The sequence below is a fragment of the Clavelina lepadiformis genome, chromosome 1 (assembly GCF_947623445.1).
Source record: "Clavelina lepadiformis chromosome 1, kaClaLepa1.1, whole genome shotgun sequence".
NCBI classification, from domain to species: domain Eukaryota; kingdom Metazoa; phylum Chordata; class Ascidiacea; order Aplousobranchia; family Clavelinidae; genus Clavelina; species Clavelina lepadiformis.
This window is the reverse complement of record NC_135240.1, coordinates 2,620,799-2,640,723: the sequence shown is the minus strand read 5'-3', so window position 1 is coordinate 2,640,723 and position 19,925 is coordinate 2,620,799.

The window sequence follows — 19,925 nt, the reverse complement described above, 5'->3', positions numbered from 1 at the left end:
ATCAATAAAATCATAGTTTCACTGTAAAGTCGTAATTAAATTTTAACTTACCGGCAGCTTCGAAGCACCTGCCACATTAGAGATGTCGATCTATAAACCAAAAAATTCAAAATTACCACGATTGATTTTAAGAGATTTTTCAGAGAATTTACCTGCTCCAGAACAACACGAGGCTCAACTATTTTTTCCCGGACCGCCTTTTGTTGGCCACCGTCTTTGTTTCGGCGAATTTGTAATGACTCGTCTTCTTCAGCAAAGGTGCTTCTTTCAGCTGACAAACTTTCTTCTGATGAAACGTCAGCAGCTGGTTCTACTCGTTCAGAATATGGGCTTCTATCATCTGACAAACCTTTTTATATAAATGAAACCTCCACAGCTGATGCGATTCTTTCAGCAGACGGGCTTCTTTGAGCTGATGCGCCTTTTGTTTCGGTGCGACCAGCCGAACTGCACGACTGCGATTAAAAAATATAATTCAATTTTTTACTGACAACCATTTGCCGGAAGGAAGCGTGTGTTCACATCAAACTTGCCATCGACAAGAAATTGTTTCGTTGCCAAGAATAGAATTTATTCGCGAATCAGACTTGTAATGCACACAAAAAAGTTAAAACTTTTATACTTATTCCGAGGAATCCCATTTAAGTTGATTTGAACAACTTACCCTTATTTCTTTCATGATTTCATAGGCTTCTTCAGCCTCTACATTCTGTAGGTCGTTCGCGTAATATCTCTCTTGTGTGCTCGAGCTATGCGCCATATGCTTGGCCACCAAAAGGCGGCGGTCCGGTCTCTTAGATCTAACCTAATATGAAATTTTAAATTTTAAATACGTCACTGGTTGACTTTTATATAAATTTTGCTGCAGAATATTTTCATTATTAGCGATTTATCGTTATTTATATTGCTAGGTCTAATTACAGTAAAGATCAATTACTTGTGTGGCCGAATACTTCCGGTTTGAGGTTGCTGTAAATTTTCCGCGACCTCCAGCCAACTTCCAAACCCGCTGTATTGCTTTAGCTGCAGAGGAACTTGTAAGATTTTTTCCCTTATGGGGAAAAACCATCTTACACTCTTCTCCGTTGAATCTGACAAGGTTATCCAGCCCTTTCTTCAACCATTCTGGCATTACAATAGTTGCATCCCCATATGTTGAGAATGTTTTGTGACCGCGCACCTGCATTACAAACATCCTTTTTTAATAGAGTTCTACATGAAAGGAAAATGTGGTGACTTACACGAACAATCCATCGTTTTTTCTCGGTCGGATAGCCAAACATTAGCTCTTCAACGAGCATATTGCGCACCGCACTTGTCCGTTGCGAGTTTTCAATTATCAAATAAGCCATGAGGACTTCCCCATGGGCTCTTCTCACCTCGGCTCCGGGGTCTCTTCTCCATACTGCATTTTTTTATATAGTGAGTTACACATTCAACGAGAATTAAAATAATGTAAAAATATAAAACAACTGTAACTGTCATGTACGTTTTATGGTCAGCGCAGTATTACGAAAAAGTGGATTTGTCATAACTTTGTTCACTTCTGCCGGGTCCAACGCATTTCTGCGATCCGTCTCCTTAATAACTTGCCTCCTAGAAAACGCAACAGTTTAGGTAATAAAGAGTGGTTAGCAAACGCGTATTTTTTAACACAGAAGTTTTAATTGCAATAACAAAACTAGTTTTTAGATACCAACACGAGTAAATCATCCAAGAGTGGAAAGGCTACATGTAGGCAGCGCTTGTAATCACCTTCTTTTTAGAAATTTTCTGTAGGATGCCCTTCGATTCTTGAGGTTAATAAGGGCTTCCCCCACGTTGAAGGTCAATGGAAGCTTCTTCAGTAATGAAAAGCTGAGGAAGCTCGTCATGGCATTCGAGTGGGATATGAATGTCGAAGGAGTTTTATTTTCATTTTGTAATTTCTAAAATAAAGAAAGATGGTTTTTGTTTATTTTTAAATACAACTATTTTTGCTAAGACTTTGCATATATACATAATCATCTTCCATTCGAATGTTGTTCAGGCCTAGTCTTCATCCCGAAACAAATTCAGGGTCGACCAGTTGCCTGCAACGACGCCGACACTTTCCCCTGTCGATGGCATCCTCGATCTTCAAACCTTTCCTTCTCTGGTCATCCTTCACCGTCTCTTCCCATGTTTTCTTTGATCTTCCCGTTTTCACCTTTACTGCAATCATCTTATGTTGTACTCTACTTATTAAGCTCTACTTATTCATTCGCTCAACGTTCCACAACCATCTCAGACGATGTCCTCTTAGATGTTCTTCAATATCTTCCACACATGTCCACCTTCTTATCACATCATTGGTAATGCCATCTCGGAGTGTCTTACCACACATTATTCGAATAATCCTCATTTCTGTCATCTGCATTCGCCTGACATCAGCCTTCTTCATCGCCTAACATTCAGCTACGTAGCACATCACATTTCTTACACATGCTTTACACAGCCTTTCTTTTAGGTTTGTATAGAGTAGTCTGCCCTAGAGTGTATCAGACAATTCCTTAAAAGTTTTCCAACTAGCGCGTATTCTTGCCGTCACTGCCCTGCCAGTACTGTAATTTTTCCCTATCATATCCCCTAAATAACGAAACTCCTTAACATGCTCGATCTCATTACTTCCCAAGTTCACATGTCCTTCCACTCATCAGCCTTCCATTGATAGGCCTACCTGAACTTCTCTTATGCACTCAATACAGTACTTTCACTTTCTGCATTGAATGGAATTTCTCCCTACTCTCTTCCCACAAATTCCGCATGGATCAACAGTACCGACTACTCCTTTCAACGATTTTCTACCAATTCTCATCGCTTTAGTTTTAATGATGTTCACCTTCAAACCTTTGCTTTCCAGTGCGCTTTTACTTTGCTGATATAAATTCTATGAATATAATACATAGTAGATTCTACCTGTAGTATATCCAAAAAATCTTGTATGTAAGTAATCAAAATTAATATAACGTCCTAACCTGCACATGTTTCTCTTTATATATGTCCAGGTCAATGGACTCCAATGTTTTGAAATCACAGTCTTTTATTATATTTTGCAAAAGTAATACTTTATCTTGGGCTACACGTTCTTCGTGTGCTCCCCCATCGTTGCCCATTAAAAATCTTTTGAAATTGTTTAAAACTTTATTCCAGTTGATGCAGTTAGTTTGTTGCTGTAAAATGTAGCGAGGAATTGTGTTAATCATTGCATGAGTGTTTTCTAGTTTCTACTGCAAAGTCATTTCGTACTGTATGTATTTACCAAAACTTACGATTGGGACGTTTTTCGAATACGATTACGATTACGATATAAACTTACGATTGGGACGGATAAAATACTGGATAAAAGGACGAATACTCGACGAAACTGTGTATTTACCAAAACTTACGATTGGGACGTTTTTCCGGCGGCGGTCCATAGAATCAGCCATTTCCATTGCCTTGGGTTGATCAGCGTGAAGCTTGCCACGTAGGTGTCTCACGAGGCCATTCCAAGAAGTCAGGAACTTTTTGCAAAGTTCGCACTTGAAATCACCTTTCCCATTAATTTTTTTATCGTGCACGACTTTGCAGTGGCGCGATATGTTCAAATTCATGACACCACAGTATCTAGAACAATTACTAACAGCATTATGTCATTATTCTCGGACATGTTTGGCTTTTGTTTTCTTTTACACATAGAAATCAAAAACAGCATTGAAAAGCTGAAGGCATTTTAAATTATCTTATATTCATACTTAAAAGCTAGTCGAAATTATAGTAGAACTTACGGACACTTTTTCTTCTTATTTAATGCAGTATTAGAAGATCCTGATTTTGTTATTTCCGACTGCGCTTGTCCATAATCCGTATTCATGAACCCGTCATTTTGTTCTGTTGCTGGGTCACTTTTATCACCTCCCTGCTGTTATAAAAAGAAAATTTACTGTTGTTCAATTTCATTTAAATTTAGATGGTTTAAGTTTCTATATACCTGTGGCATATTGTGAATAAAAATGAGGATAAAAATCTAAAAAGAATCAAAAAATTTAACAGCCACGTTTCACAACACTATTTAATATGATGTATAGTTTAGGTCACCCTTAACTCCATCAATCGTTATCCACACTGGAAATGTTTTATTTTTGCCCGGGACCGTAAGCATTGGCTCCTATGTGACAACTCCCATGTACAACAACTGTTTGTTGTTGCCGTAACTGTGCGCGCCATACGTTTTATGAGTCGAACTGAACCCGACGTTATCGGTCAATTAATTGCGCGAATTAGGCAAGTGAAATTACTCCATAAGTTTGAAGTTGCACAGACTTAAAGAATTAAATCACTATGGACATAGCAAAACCGGTTTGCCAGATGAGTACCTTCCATAACGTTAGACGCCTTCCAAAACCCTGAAGGAGTTACAAGAAAAAATCTGTCAACGTATTTCGTTTTTTAGGATATCGATAAATTAATTATCGGTCTTTTCGAACTCGGCATTATTACGTAATTAGTGAACCTGGATCTCCGTTATATACAGCAATACATTTGATCAATGATGAGTATCACAACATCATATCGTGACTTAAAAGACTAAATCACTCATTTAGCTTTTTCCAGTTACCAATTGCCACACAAAGTTAACAGAAGGCTACAGAGCGTAACAATTTGCTAAACAGGATTATTATTTGGCTACCATGGTCACCTTGCTGACGCAGCTTTACGTTCGGCACCGGTATGTTATTTTACCCGCTGAGATATATACACCAAAGCACTGAAAGAAAATTTGCCAGGTTTAAACCTATGGAAGAAAATTTCGCCTACTCATAATAATTAGTCGTAACAACATGAAAAATTTCAAAATGCAGACTTATGTCCAAAGCCAGCTTACTTCAGAACAATCCAATATAGCGTTTTCCGACAACGCATGTCCATTCCCCGTGCCCACGACGTTGTCACTGTCGTAATTTTCTTCTTTTTTATTTTTATCAACTTCTTGTTCCTCCTGCAGAGAAAGGATTAAATCGGTAAGTTTTATTTTTGCCAGTAAAATTGACATTGTCTTTATTATTTTATCGATAAATGCAACCAACACGATGTTTCCTCAAACGGAGGTCAGACTGCTTTTGGTCCTCTTCTTTGCGATTCTTTTCAGCAAAATTCTCTTCCCCTAGAAACGAATAGCAAATTATTTAATTCACGTACCTGGTTACATAAGTGCGCAGTCATTTACACAAGCTAGTGTACAATACCTGATGTCACAAAGTCAGCCATCTCGATGTCAGTCATTCGATTCATATTCAATGTCGTTATTTTGTTTACTGATATCACCTGTACAAATTAATTTATACATTTTCTTTGGCCACATTTTAGCGATTTTGGAAACATTATACCGTACTGTACTGTACTGTACACTGTTTTTGAGCTCTATCTGATCAACGACTATGGCTAACTTGAAAATAGTTAAAAAACGATAAAACTTTCGGTCGAAGCCACTTGTGTTCCTTGAGCTGCCTGGCAAACTAAACAGCAGTACATGTAATTGTTCTTCCTGCAAAAAGTGATACGTTTCACTAAGAACGGATTATTTCACTGTGATTTATGTAAAAAACATTATACAAGAAACATTTTATCCTAACTTTAACAAAAAAACCATTAACCTACATGCAGATAAGTTAGCTATAAAAATTAGGCTGCAAAACCTGCAGCCTAATTCAACTCTTCCAGCAAAAAGGGATGCGTTATATTTTATATAGTCAGTTCCCATTTGACAATACCCTACACGAAATTAGAAAAAATTGACCTAATATTGGCAAATACAAAAGAAATGAGCGAAACGGAGCGTGATATTAATTGACCGTGGGACAGAGAAGACGCTTTTATCGTAATCGTTATAAATTATAGCATGGTGAGTTTAGAACTGAAGAAACAAAGATCGGCGGCCTAGAAGGTTAATGATGCATACTTGCTGTATTGTTAAGAAAACGTTCCTCAATGAGCTTGATTGAGGCGCGAGTACCAGGATGCGCGTTATTACGTAAGAGTTCAAATACAGTGCGATGCGCGATATTACCTAAGAGTCAAATACGAGTTTCTCCGTTTGAAAGTGCAAATGTTCCACATAATGCGACCGTGGCCAATCAAGCCTTCCCCGGTCAATATAACTGCAAATGTCGCGTCTTCTTTGTGACTTCATTGTGGTCTGTAATGCGTGATGCCGCACAATGGAGTTGGCGACGTGTGACCACCTCAGCGCAGTTGGAAAGTAACAAGTCAATAGTTACCTTTATACCGTTTCCAGAATGGACCCGAAGCTACAGAATCAATGGAAACATCCGAATCGGCAACGGCTGCATAATGGGTCCGCGAAGGTTTCCCTTTCGCGCCTTTCCAGATTTCTGTCGAATTTTCCCACCAAACACGCGAGCGATCGTTTTAGCGCGTCTTGTGGTAAAAATAGATGCCAGTTCCCATTGGACAATAAACTGCGGGGATAAAATGACGACCAATGAACCAATGTCTAGAAATAGGTTACTAGGTTTGATAAAACCATAAATTTTACAAAAGAAATAAGAAAAATAGGTCGTAAAGTTAATTCACCGTGGGGTATAGACCTAACAATCAAAAACGTTATCAATCAAACCATGGTGAGTTTAGAACTAAAGAAACTAAGAAAGGAGCCCTAGAAAGCGAATGATGCAAAGCCTTATACAACTGACACAACTGGAAAGCTTTGTTTAACTTTTCACCCAATTTTACAAAAGGAATTTGGTAAAACGGCAGTCAATACAGTCACAGTACGCCGCAAACGCATGTTATGCATGAGACAAACTTAGCATTGATAAGGTCGGGATAGGTAGGTAGGTTATGGATAACCTTTTAAATGCCGTTTGATATTTGTAAACTTGCTCTACATAACTTCATGTAAAAACTCATTTTTGTACATCAGACTTATCTTCGCTCGAATCTGACGATTCAGATTCACTTGCCTGCTGAACACTGGCTATCGCAGAATTTACTGTTGCGTCGATTTCAATGTCAGAATCCTCGCCATCAGAGCAGTCTGACAGAAGATTTTGCAAATTTCTAATCCACGCATTGTGGATCTGTAAATCTTTGCCTAGACATTTTGTAAATGTTTTTGTTTTCAGAAGTAGCCTACTATGATACTGACTCCGATGAAATACTCAAGAAAATTCAGATAAACATCAAACACTTCCCTTTAGTAAAGTTACTACTACACTACCACAATAGATAAGGGTAAGCTAAGGTATTCACAACATTTACCTTGAACTAGTTTACCAAGGCAAGAGCTCAATGTAATTGCATCCCATTTACATTTGGTAATAGTTACTTCGTGCAATTTTTCACTCGTATAAGTTGCGATATACATGACAACTTACAAAACTTACGTTTGTACCCGTGCTAATTATAACTAACCCTAACCTCATTTATAAAATGGTTGCACTCAGTAGGCATTTGTTAACCCTATTTAGCAAATGGTTACAATCAGCAGCCATTTGCTAACCCTATTTAGAAAGAGGTTAAACTCAGTAGCAATATGTTAACGCTATTTAGTAAATGGTTACATACAGTAACCATTTTTAACCCTATTTAGCAAACAGTTTTAGTCCGTAGCCATTTGTAAAATAGCAAAAGGTTACCATGAGTAGTCACATGTTAACCCTATTTAGCAAATGGTTTCACTCAGTAGCAATTTGTTAACTCTATTTAGCAAATGGTTAAAGGCAGTAGCCATTTGTTAACCCTATTTAGCAAACGTTTAATTAAAGTCAGTAGCCATTTTTAAAATAGCAAAAGGTTACCATGAGTAGTATGAAAATGGGAAAGGTGATTTCAAGTGCGAACTTTGCAAATCAAATTTCTTCAGTTCTAAACTCACCACCTTAAAGTTGATAACGTTTTTGATCAGTACGTTTTCCTGTACCCCATTATGAATCAACTTTGCTCCTTTCTTTTTTTTTCTTCTTCGTGTCGAGTAGATGGTTTCTTGATTGAGTGAGCAAAATATATCATATTGTAGGGCAGGTGTTGGATAGCCAGCTGACCAGGTTTTCATCCATTGTTGTCAGACTACGGTTCCCACAATTATGGTGGTTTGTCGGACAAGATGTTATGACGTGGTCTGCAGTCTGGTCTGCATTCCAAAGCGACGCGTTGCGGCTTCGGCTTCACCAACCCCTGTTTACATTCGCGATAAGTTGTGCCGGCAATAAAAAGATTAGCATTTGGCTACCAATTGTAATCTTTTGCTAATTAGGGTTTACATTTGCCTTGCCATACTTCCAGATACCATTTGCTAAATGGAGTTAACAGATGGCTACTGAGTGTAACGTTTTGCTAAATAGAATTATTATTTTGCTACCCATGGTAACCTTTTGCTATTTCCAATTACCAATTGCCACACAGAGTTAAGAAATGGCTACTGCGTGTAATAATATTTGCTAAATAGAATTAGTATTTGGATACCCAAGGTAACATTTTGCTATTTATAGATTACATTTGGCTACTTCCAGATTAAACTTTAAATCCAGTTTAATCCAGATTAAACTTACTCATAAAATGTGTAATTTATATATATACTGCCTTTGACTTCAGAAGATCACTTCAGCTGGATTTTGGGATTCCCCAAATCTGAAAAAAGGTTAAATCCTAAACTTTACGTAATCATCATATAATTCAAAATAAATATTTGTGTATTTTTGTCTATTACGAATAATTTAACAATGCCTACACCACTGAAACAAACATCGCTTACTTAAAACTACCGAATTTTACTTATTTTCTGTGTATAACCCCTAAAATGTATTTTTTCTCTTATGTTCGACTTTTAATATCGTTTAAAAAAATAAAACTGTTACTCACCACAGGCTACAATGTCACAAACGCATGTTGCCTTATGGAAACAATGTAATGAAATTTTTATGCTTGTCAAGGGTAAAGCACACATTGAAAAGCCAACACGTCTTGTCGAAATTAACAAACTTTCACAAAATTATACGCCAATACAAAGAATTGGCCCTTATTCAAATTTTCTTCACACAGCGAGATGGGTCAAAATTTTAATATTTGACTAAGGGAGTTTTCAGAAAAGTCACAAACACTGGACTTATGGGTGTAATTTAGTTACAGTTACGTTTGCACAATTACGTTGCACCGCGGAAATCGAACCCTGTGGTAGATATAAACTAGATTAAACTAATGAACTTTGCTACATTGTGAGCCCTTTAGTCAAACGGAAAGGTTTCCCACAGAGAGTCAGGGTCTTTGAAATGAGTTTGACTAATTAAATTGAATCAAAATGTCCAATTTTTATAACGAAACAAAAGCTGGGTATGACCTCACTCAGTCAAAAGCAATAAATCAGACCATCGTTCTCATTATTCTCATTTCTCACAAATATTGATCATGAAATAAAAGTCATGAGAAATTTAATTTTATACAATGACTTAACTGGAGCATAAGCGAACCCATTATGTACATGTCTCCACTTTTCAAAGATTTCTGTTTAACTTGCCTCACGACGACCCAATTAATACCTATGGTTTGAATTCACTAACCACTGGCCAGTTGAATGGCCAGTTGTTGTTTATGCAAGTTGTTATTTTGCATCCTTAGTTCTTGGGAATTTTCTTTTTTTTTTCTTTTAATAAGATGCAAAATAAAAAACAACAATTTATAACTTGTAAATCAACAGAATTTACAAAACGCATAGCTACGCACCGTTTTTATCAGCTTTGTAGGACTGATGATCGTGTCCACGTCGTCATCAAACGATGACCTGTGTGACAGATTGCTTTCAGTTTGAGGCAAAAAAAGGCCAAATATGACAAAATGTTTCCAACGTTTCAAATTTTCTCAAATTTGAAACGGCAAACACAATATTTTACTGCAATAAAACGCTTTCACCACTTGACGCAGATGAATCGAAATTCAAAAAATAGACTTGTCTGGCTTCATCTTGCCGTTTTTACCTAAAATACTTTTTTAATCAAAATTATTGCAATGTGTTTCTTTACTATCCACAAAATTAAAAATAGAAGGCTAGGCCTGCAAAACTCACACCTTTGCTTTGATAATAATTGGTCTTTTTACATGTGCGGTTCAGTTGCAATCTTTCTGGCGCACGTTTGAACTTAACAGAACCCAACCTCGAGCTTAAGTCAATATGCGCGGATTGCGCGCATGTAAAACCACCAAGGGCTGGTACGGAATTGAAGAAACGCGTGGTCAGCGTTCAAAAAGGTATGTAGGGCTGGTAGGGCAAGTGGTTAGAAAACCCTTTTTAAATCGGCAATTCAAGATGTTTCATAACTACAGTAATTTTTTGGAAATAAATACAACTTCTCTCCAATAATTTTTGTCGAAAGTATAAACAACTAACTCGAAATAACTAACTAAAAAAGGTCATTTCCTCCTAAAAGAGGACAAATGGTAGGCCTATTATAATTAATTGTAATTATAAACTAATAAACTTTGGAAAATTGAGAGCTATTTAGTCAAGCGGAAAGGCTTCCCACAGAGCGTCAGGGTCTTTGAAACGAGTTCGAGAAATTAAATTGAATGGAAATTTCCAAGTGCTTTAACGAAACAAAAGCTGGGTATGACCTCACTCAGTCAAAAGCAATAAATCAAACAATCGTTCTCATTATTCTCATTTCTCACAACTAAACTTATCAAATAAAACCCATGATAAATGTGATTTTATACAATGACTTAACTGAAGCATAAACAAACATTTGCGGTTTGGGGCTTGATTTGTGAGCTAAACTAGCCGACGAAAGAGAAGTTGCTGCAGCGCTATCTACATAAAAAAGAATTCAATTGGCGTGATCATAAACAGTTAACAAGGGACAGTCTCTTTTGGAAGTAGGTGCTATCGACGGGGCTAACCGGGTAAATCTAGCTGAGATCGCCAAATGTTTTTTGTTGCCCGCGAATGATTTTGCGCAAGGGTAATTGCTGCGTTGATGGCCTGGTTTCTGAAAGGTGGGTGATGAATATGATCAATTACCACTTTGTCATAAATTACCACTTGCTGTATTATTTGTGAAACTGGCCAATGTTTGTGTGTGGTGATCGTTGTTGCCATGTTTAGTTAAATTAATAGCGTTGGTTTAGTGAATTTATGATTTGTGAAATTAGTATTTGTTTGTCCGGAACTCTTTGTTCCATTGTTAGCGTTATATCGTGGGTAATGAGGTGGTTTAGACACTTGAATTTGTTGTATTTGTGGCTGTAGTGGGTAAGAAAGTGACCTATTGCACTCATTAATTCGCACATTAAATCTTTGGAAGATAGAACATGAAGTGTCAGATCAGCGAACAAAAACTCTAAATGATCCTCAGTCCTCACGTTTATCAAAATTTTTCAAGATTTCATTGATTATTATGTCGTAACAGGTATGAGCCTAAGCAGAAGGTAAACAAAGTAGCCCGAGGTCTGTCTCCGGAATTGCCTCTACCGCTAACAAGTGACGATTGTGTTTGAAGTGATTTGATAAAGGGAAAATTTATGTTCAAGGTGGGAAATCCACGCTTCGGGATTGAATTTACATGATTTACATGAAATACAAAATTTTACATGAATAAATCCTATTTACACATAATGTCTCGATAAACATTACCATTTATTTGCTATAAAATACACATAGTTCGTTGGCATATCTCACACAATACTGCCCCAAAAAAAATTGCATATAAAGGAATACACTAAATTGCTACTGATTGTAAACATTTGCTAAATAGGGATAACATCATGTGCATGTGGCTACTCATTGTAACCATTTGCTAAATATGGTTAACAAGTTACTACTCATGGTAACCTTTTGCTATTTTACAAATGGCTACTGACTTTAAACGTTTGCTAAATAGGGTTAACAAATGGCTACTGCCTTTGACCATTTGCTAAATAGAGTTAACAAATTGCTACTGAGTGAAACCATTTGCTAAATAGGGTTAAAAATGGCTACTGTATGTAACCATTTACTAAATAGCGTTAACATATTGCTACTGAGTTTAACCATTTGCTAAATAGGGTTAACAAATGCCTACTGAGTGCAACCATTTTATAAATGAGGTTAGGGTTAGTTATAATTAGCACGGATACAAACGTAAGTTTTGTAAGTTGTCATTTGCAGGGGCACAAATATGCACGAAGTAAAAATTACCAAATGTATCTCGCGATAAAGAGTTGCATGTGAAAGCCAAGTCAACATGACATTTTGCGTTTAAAGAAAAATGATAGCAATTGCAAGGAGAAATGTTAAACTTGTTAAAAACTGCTTTTATGCTTTTAGCCTCGCTTGCTGTAGTGCTTCCTAGCAAAGCAACCTGGAAAGAAGAAATGTTCCGTGTCTAGAAATGTTTCATTTTTTGTTTGTTTATTTTATTAGTTTTGGTTTAGTAAAACAAAGCCCTGCTGTTGGATTGCGTGTTTTTAGAGTACGTTTGTGCAAGTTTTGTAGCGTCTAGCTTTAAATCGGAATAACCAGACACAGGGCTCAAGCCCCCTTGACGGTTTCTAAAAAATCTGCGCCCCATCTTTTTTCAAAATAAGAAAGCATTAAACAAAACAACCATTGAGTTTCAATTAACTTTCATGAATGTTACGAGACTTTGTAATTGAGCGGATAGCCTGCGCAACCACATGAAGGAGTGACATGTTCTGTGGTGGAGGTTGTGTGAGATTACTGAAAAACAGATAATAACAAAGCAGTTGTAATAGTTTGGTAAAAACTGGAAATTGAATAAAATCAAAGCTATAGTGTTTATTTTTATACTCCAGTTTACATGTTTTAGGAGTTCGTTGCCATTGCTTTGGCATGAACGTTTGAAGATATTAATAACTTCTGCCATTGAAAACCATAGGACGTAGGCCTATGCATCAGCGACTGGAGTCAAACTTAATGAAGAGCAATTTACCTGTCCAACTGTTGCATAAAGAAGATGATGGTCGCAGTAAAGAAGAACCCGTTAGACTCTTCGTCTGGTTCGAATGCTAATCAAGGTAGGACTTCTCCGCAAAACTTCTTTTGTATGTCGCCTCCCTCCCCTCCGTCCACGCATTCCGAACTAAACTGCAGTGTGTATGGTGGAATCGAAGTAGATGTTGAAGGCGAAAATGTGGATAACTGCAAGACTTTGAGCATGAACAATCAATGCTATGATGTTAAAAAAATTGACGATGAGTCAACAAACGATTCGTTTGATGAAGCTACTTTAACGGGAAAAGAACGCAGAACAAACGGTGGTAAGTGCTCTTTCTTCGCTGTAACCTACCCACCCGATAACCTAAATAACTTTGTAATATTTTGATAACCATTGAAGTGACTATTGTTTCATGTCCTGTAACGGCGAATAAAGCAGACATACTAGACTATGCGGGAAAACCGGCTTTGGCAAATATGCCGTCGAAAATATGCGGCGTATTAGTTTTCGTTTTAACTGCTAGTTGTAGTTTTAACGGTTTTGATTCTACAATGGCTGAACTTCCACATACTTCATCAAGGTCTTTGTAGACACCGAAAAACTGCTGGCGTTCTGCTAATGCGCAAAAAAGAACCTTGCATTGGGACGGCCTACTTACTGGTTTACGCTTTGTTACAAAACGGCGTTAAGTCATTTGTTACAGCTAGCAAGCAATAAATGTTTGTGCGCTTGGAACCATTTTAGTTCACATGGTCCCTGTGTTTGGGTTTATCAGTGGACGTATTGTTTTCGCTTTCCTGTCATTTTTGTCGAAACTGGGAAATGCGCGTACGAGAAACAAAAATACTTATATTAGTGCAATATATATGCATTTGGTTGTCTAACTTAATTTTCGATAAATCGTTTCGCTTAAGCCGATTTTAATCCACTGGGTAAATGACATTTGCATTGAACCGATGGGTGTATCGTGTTTAGCTACTTGACATACTGCTTTTAAACCAGCTATTGTTGTTTGGATTCCAGAGGGTTTTATGTAGTTTTACAGTAATGGGAAAACGGCAGCTCGGTATACGTTTTGTTTTGTGAAAGCATTGTACATTTGGTCTGCCGGGCCCTCTGATTACAACAAGTCAGGGACGAAATGATAATTACTGGAACAGATCACGCGAAATGGCGTGGGAGATTTGTGATCACTTCCTTTCAAACTGACGTTTGCGGCTCGGCTGTGAGAGTTAGCGAATGTCTGCGCTCAAAGCTTCGTCTTTGTATGACAGTACAATGCTGAACCGTCAGTTGGGTCATTGTTACAAGTTTCATTTCTCAACGTATTTACAACATAATGCTGATGCAACTTGTTTGTTCTGCCAAGTTAATTCTACTTTTTTCAATTAGTGCTACAATCGAATCGCGTCAATTCTAGAGCAATTACCCACCGCGATGCAGATCTCTGGTAAGCATTGTTGTGTTTTATTCTGATGTTTTAGTTGTCTTGTTTACGCAATTTTCTTCAGTTTACCCACTACTGGATTTGCGTTCCGAATTGAAATTGAAATCTTATTACAACGATATTTAATGATGTTTTCAGTGGTTCCAAAGACAATTGTTTAAACAACGACGAATTATTGCAGCCAGGCAATGGACGTTGTTATGAATACGAATTCTCGAAAGCGACTTCGGAAACAGGTTCTTTATAATACAAAAATACCATTTCCGTTTCACAGGAAAAGCATATTGTCAGAGACAATTTCGTGTTACATGTAGAACGTACTGTTATTGTTACTGGTCAAACTACTATACCGCTATAGGCTGCAAACAGTACTAGGTTGCATAACTATATTGCATTGAGTGTGTTGTGTCCTTTCATCACCCTACGGAAAGGTATTAATTATAATTGCACGTTTGTTGACATACTTTCTACAGAAAATTGTTTATTGCCTGTTTGTTAAAATCAAAGTTGATGTAACAATTGCTGTTTTACTGTTGCAGACCTGCCTACTTTTGTGGGGGAAAAAGAACGAAAACTCTCGCAGATGATAGGACGACTCAATACGCTGCGAGTACAGTTAATGTTTTTGAAGGCAAGTGCACTGCAGTTTTACAGACTTTCATAATTTTACGGAAAAATTTCTATTTTCTCCGGGTCCTTGTTAACCTATCTTCAAAGGTATTTCATGGTAGCCTAATCTATAAATATACTATAAATTTCTATAAATTTATTGGTATTATGGGGGTACTATAAGTTTCGGTAAAATTCATGTGACCGTTGATATTATCGACTTAAACAAATGATGTTAATAAAGGTTTATTACTACTTCTACAGAAAGAAGAAGAAAAGATTGCGGCACACAACCATATTAAGCAAAAACTTCAGCTCAAATTACAAAGAAAACAACAGGAACAAGTAAGAAACTAGAAACTACCCAGCGATGCAATTTAGTTTGTTCTCGTCACCTTCACCCAGGCGTAGGTGTAACGTGTGCCAGTACTTTGTCAATGTTGCCCGCATCTGGGTGTTTGTACAACAATACATTTTCATGAAAAAATTATTGAAATGTGTTGTGCTTTGGTAGACGAGCGAACCATGACTTACCGTATATAAATAGGGACCTAAACCCACAGTTAGATTTGTCCTTGTCAAACGAAATGCTCCTAAACTTACAACAATAAGTATGCAAAACTGGTTGGCCATTTAATATACCTAGCCCCGTCCAAATGGCTAACCACCATAAACATAGTTGTTCTTCTCCTTAGAACGACTTGAATACAAAACGAGTTCTATTTCCACAAGTAAAAGCGAACCGTTTTAAGATCAATTGTTTGTCATAATCTACAAGTGAAACCTAATGGTTCAGATGGTTCAAGTAAATTTCCTATTATGAAGCCATTGTACAGAGTATCAGTTTCTCGTTGTCGTTTGTGCATAATGTCAACGATTGTCACGCAATGATAGGAATCTTCTTCCCGCTATTCAACAGCGATCACAATAAAAGCAACATTCTCACTCACGGAAGGTGATTCTCCATAGAGAATAAATAGCATTTGTTCTGTCTCTGACCGTGTTATGAAGTTTTTCCCGGTGAAATACAACTTTCAATAACTTTCATTTTAAACCTTTATTGTATTCGGCATGCTATGCTTCCACCCAAAAACTTGAAATCAATGATTTTATAGTAGGGTTCTTTTTTCCCTTTTAAAAGCTTTGTCCGTCTTGCGCATAAACACGGAAGTGCACTGTTTATTCTTATCATATCTTTGGGAGACAATGTTAAACCCATTTATCTTTTATGTTCGCTGTCTTCTAATTTTCTGTGAAATGTTCATTAGCTACGAGACAAGCAGTAGGTTTTAGGTCATAATAAGATAGCTGGCGGCTTATATTATTTCCCAAAGGAATACATGTCACATTAGTCAACCCGAACAATGCAGACATTAAGTCATTGTTCTAGAAGACTAATGCGCTCCGTATTCCTTGTGGTGCGCGCCGGATATGCGCGGCAGTTTTTTCTCAAACTTTTTTCACATGACCGTTTGGTATGCTTATGGCAGAATGGTTGGGCTGACTTTTGAAATTTAAAGCTATTTTAATGCTTATATGCCATTTGTATGTTGTTTGTCCACATACGTTGTGTTTGTCTTATATATCCATTTGTTTGAAAGTACTTCCAACATGAAAGGCGTAATTTTACTAACCACTTGAAACTAACTACGCCTATGGCGCAGCATTCCGGCTTAAAGAAATACGGAAATAGAATGGCAAGTGTTGATTTTATCTAGACATCTACATCGACTTACAGTCAATCATTGTATTCTAGATCGGAAGACAACAGCAACAACTGGTAGAACAACAACAGAAGATAAATATCCTACAGCAACAAATTCAAGTAATAAAACTTTATCCTTACTGTTTTCTATAGTTTACTTGAAATGGCTTTGTGTCGGAGGTCAGTCAAAGCGACTTTGTTTAGTTACAGTATTGTGCGCGCTGCCGTATAGTTTCGGCAGACAAGAAGTCTTTCCAAGCCATTGCATTGTTTGGGTCTGTGCTCCGGCATAATCCTGGCGTGTGAAACGCAGGAACTGCCAACCAATAGCCCTGAAATGAGGGAGGAATAAAAAATAATTTGTAAATTGTTGTCCAGTGTATAATTAGTTATCTGTCTTCCTTCCTAATTTACCATTGTCCGTCAATTGTTGCTCTGTTGACAGTTCTACAGCACATGACAAACCAGTCCCAAATATTATGTTTAAGAGCGTGATTGTGTGCTGTCAAACTGCTCCACGGCCTATTGTAGAGTTTCTTTTTGTTATATGAATGTATCCCTACATGACTAATTCTATTGTGTTACAGGATAGTTGTTTACGCTGTCAAACGACTGGGAATGTTAAAACGCAAATCACTGGTCTGGTTCACAATGAAAGTGACTGTGGTGTAACTGTCTAAAGCCGTTTTTTTGTTTTAAATTCCCAGAATATTACTGTAAGACAAAGGCAAGAGACAATTGCCAACTCATTTTATCCGATTATGCCCGTCAATTCCGAGTCGGCAATTTCGCCAAAAAGTGCGCTTCCTCATAGTTCCATGTTGAACCCGTTCAACCACTACAATGGATTATTTGGTAAGTTGTGTCTTTAATACTAACGAACATATATGTACTATGAAGACTTAGTTGGTTACATTACTACAGAGATTAACATCGATATAAACACAATCTGATCCTATGTAATGTAACACTGCTAAATGTAAAAACTGAAAGAAACCAGGGTCGGTTTGCACGAATTTCAACAGAAATATATTTCGCCTATACAGTTATAGGCATCATTAGTCTTATTCAAATTAACCCCAGTTTCAATAAACACCTTATAGCCTACAATACTGTAGCACAAATAAAATATAAAAAGCGGAAAGCTGTTTTAGAATTAAAAATATTTTTAAAATTCAGATTTATAGTTAGATCTTCCAACATCTTCACCACCATACAACATATATTTTACCTACAGTATTTGAAACATCGTTTACAACGTGACGCGAATTATTTTGTGTCACTATACTATGAATGTAAACTTTGAACCACCTTGCATTGTTTTGCAGATCCCTATTCTCAGTTGCTCGCCGCATCAGCGTCTGGTCTCCGAATGGCCCCTACGCAGGTAAGAAAATGCACTTTTCTGCTCAATATGAAAAAAACAACCGCGTTTTTTGAAGTTCCGCTAATCAGAGTATTGGCTTGCTATTTATTGCAATGTTGACTTATTATTAACGAAATATAAACCCGAGTAACGCTGTACTTATTGTTAATGTTTTTGATAGCAAGATGAGCTCCCAACAATAGCGTAGTGACAAGTAATCACGTGCCGATGCGTTTGTTGTAGCTTGCTTCTGCGAAATTCATCGACTTTACCAGATCAAGTTGCGATAAAGGAAACATTTACTGTGACGAACCGCAGTTTATAGAGCCACTCAGAATTTTGCTACTCGAAACAATTGCAGTGTTTTTGGGCGCATTTAGACGTTTTTAAACGGGACATAAAAAGCTGTTGTTCTAAAAATCAAAAGATTCTTCGGGACACAATAGGGATTCTTTTTAGGTCACACGATTGCAAAAAGGTCTTCGGTCGTTTCTTGTCCTTAAATTTCGCGCATCTAATTTCACTGTGACGAGCACAATATATAGAAAATGACACCCCATTGCTTTTCGATACAATAATGCAGGTAACAAGTGCTTATTTATCACGCACGAGAAATGGAAACCAGAATTCATTAGGGTGTTTCCTGCTATTTTGATGAAATTTGTTTTGTTTTCTACATTTAGCCCCCGCTATTACCGACGCCAGTCAATAGCATTCCCTCGACAATTTTGAACAATCTTTCTCCACTCGATCAGCGTCGGTATCATCCAGGGATTCGCACCAAGACTGAGTCTTCCGTGCAAGGTTAGTTTCAACATCATTGCCCAACATAAAGTTTCAAATTTAAGCCTGTCTATACGTAAGTAAATAAATAAAAACCACCAGGCAGGAACAATGTGGCTTGTTTTTTTTCAATTGCTGCTAGGCGTTTACAAAGTTTACATTGATGTACCGTTATATCATTCAAGCAGCAGGCGAATATCTCTGCGAACGCAAAATGGAGCCACAATCCAACAGCTTGGTTAGATCAAACAAATCGTACAACCGCCAATGCCACAAAAAAGGATACAGCAAACTATGTGATAGAGCTGATGGCAGCGTCCAACTTCGGCGCACTTCTCTGACAAACGTTGAAGAAAGAAAGTCGTCTTCAGAGGTAATTCGTGCAGTCGTTTTTTAAATGTGATGTATCACAATTTTCTAATATGGTTTGCTTTTGACTTTTCAAACAGCTCCCGCGAGAGCTTACCTTGGACAAAAATAGCTTGCATTACACTGGTCAACAAAAATTTTGTTGCATTACTACCAACACTTGTTCTTACTTAATTTGGGGGCGCTGAATCCGAATCTGACCTTAGTTTTTTTCTGCAAGGTGTATATTTTTTTCAAAATGAGATTTTTTATTTTTTCTTTACTAAATTCAAACTTTCTGAAAATTACATGATTTGGCAGATGACGTTCTTGCTTATAGTCGAATAACCAACCTCAAAACAAAAATAGGTTCCTAGAAATTATTGTGTTACTAATAGCATTTGTATTTACGGACAATTAGGCACCAAATGTTTGATAAAATGTAACAAAGATCATTTTTGCTGGTAAAATACATATAATAAGCAACTTTTTTGCAAAATGACATTGAAAAGAATGATGGAAATCCAATAACTGAATAACTTCTTCGTTTGTACGCTTTTTGAGTTTGCTACTTTAATTTTATCATATGACAAAGCAGGGAAAGTGTAAAGAAGATGATGAAAGGATTCATTGTCAGGATTTAGAGCTTTAACAAACGGTGTTATGAGACCATTTGACGTGCAGGGGCGGAAAAACAATTTTGTCTCTGCTTACGATTGGATT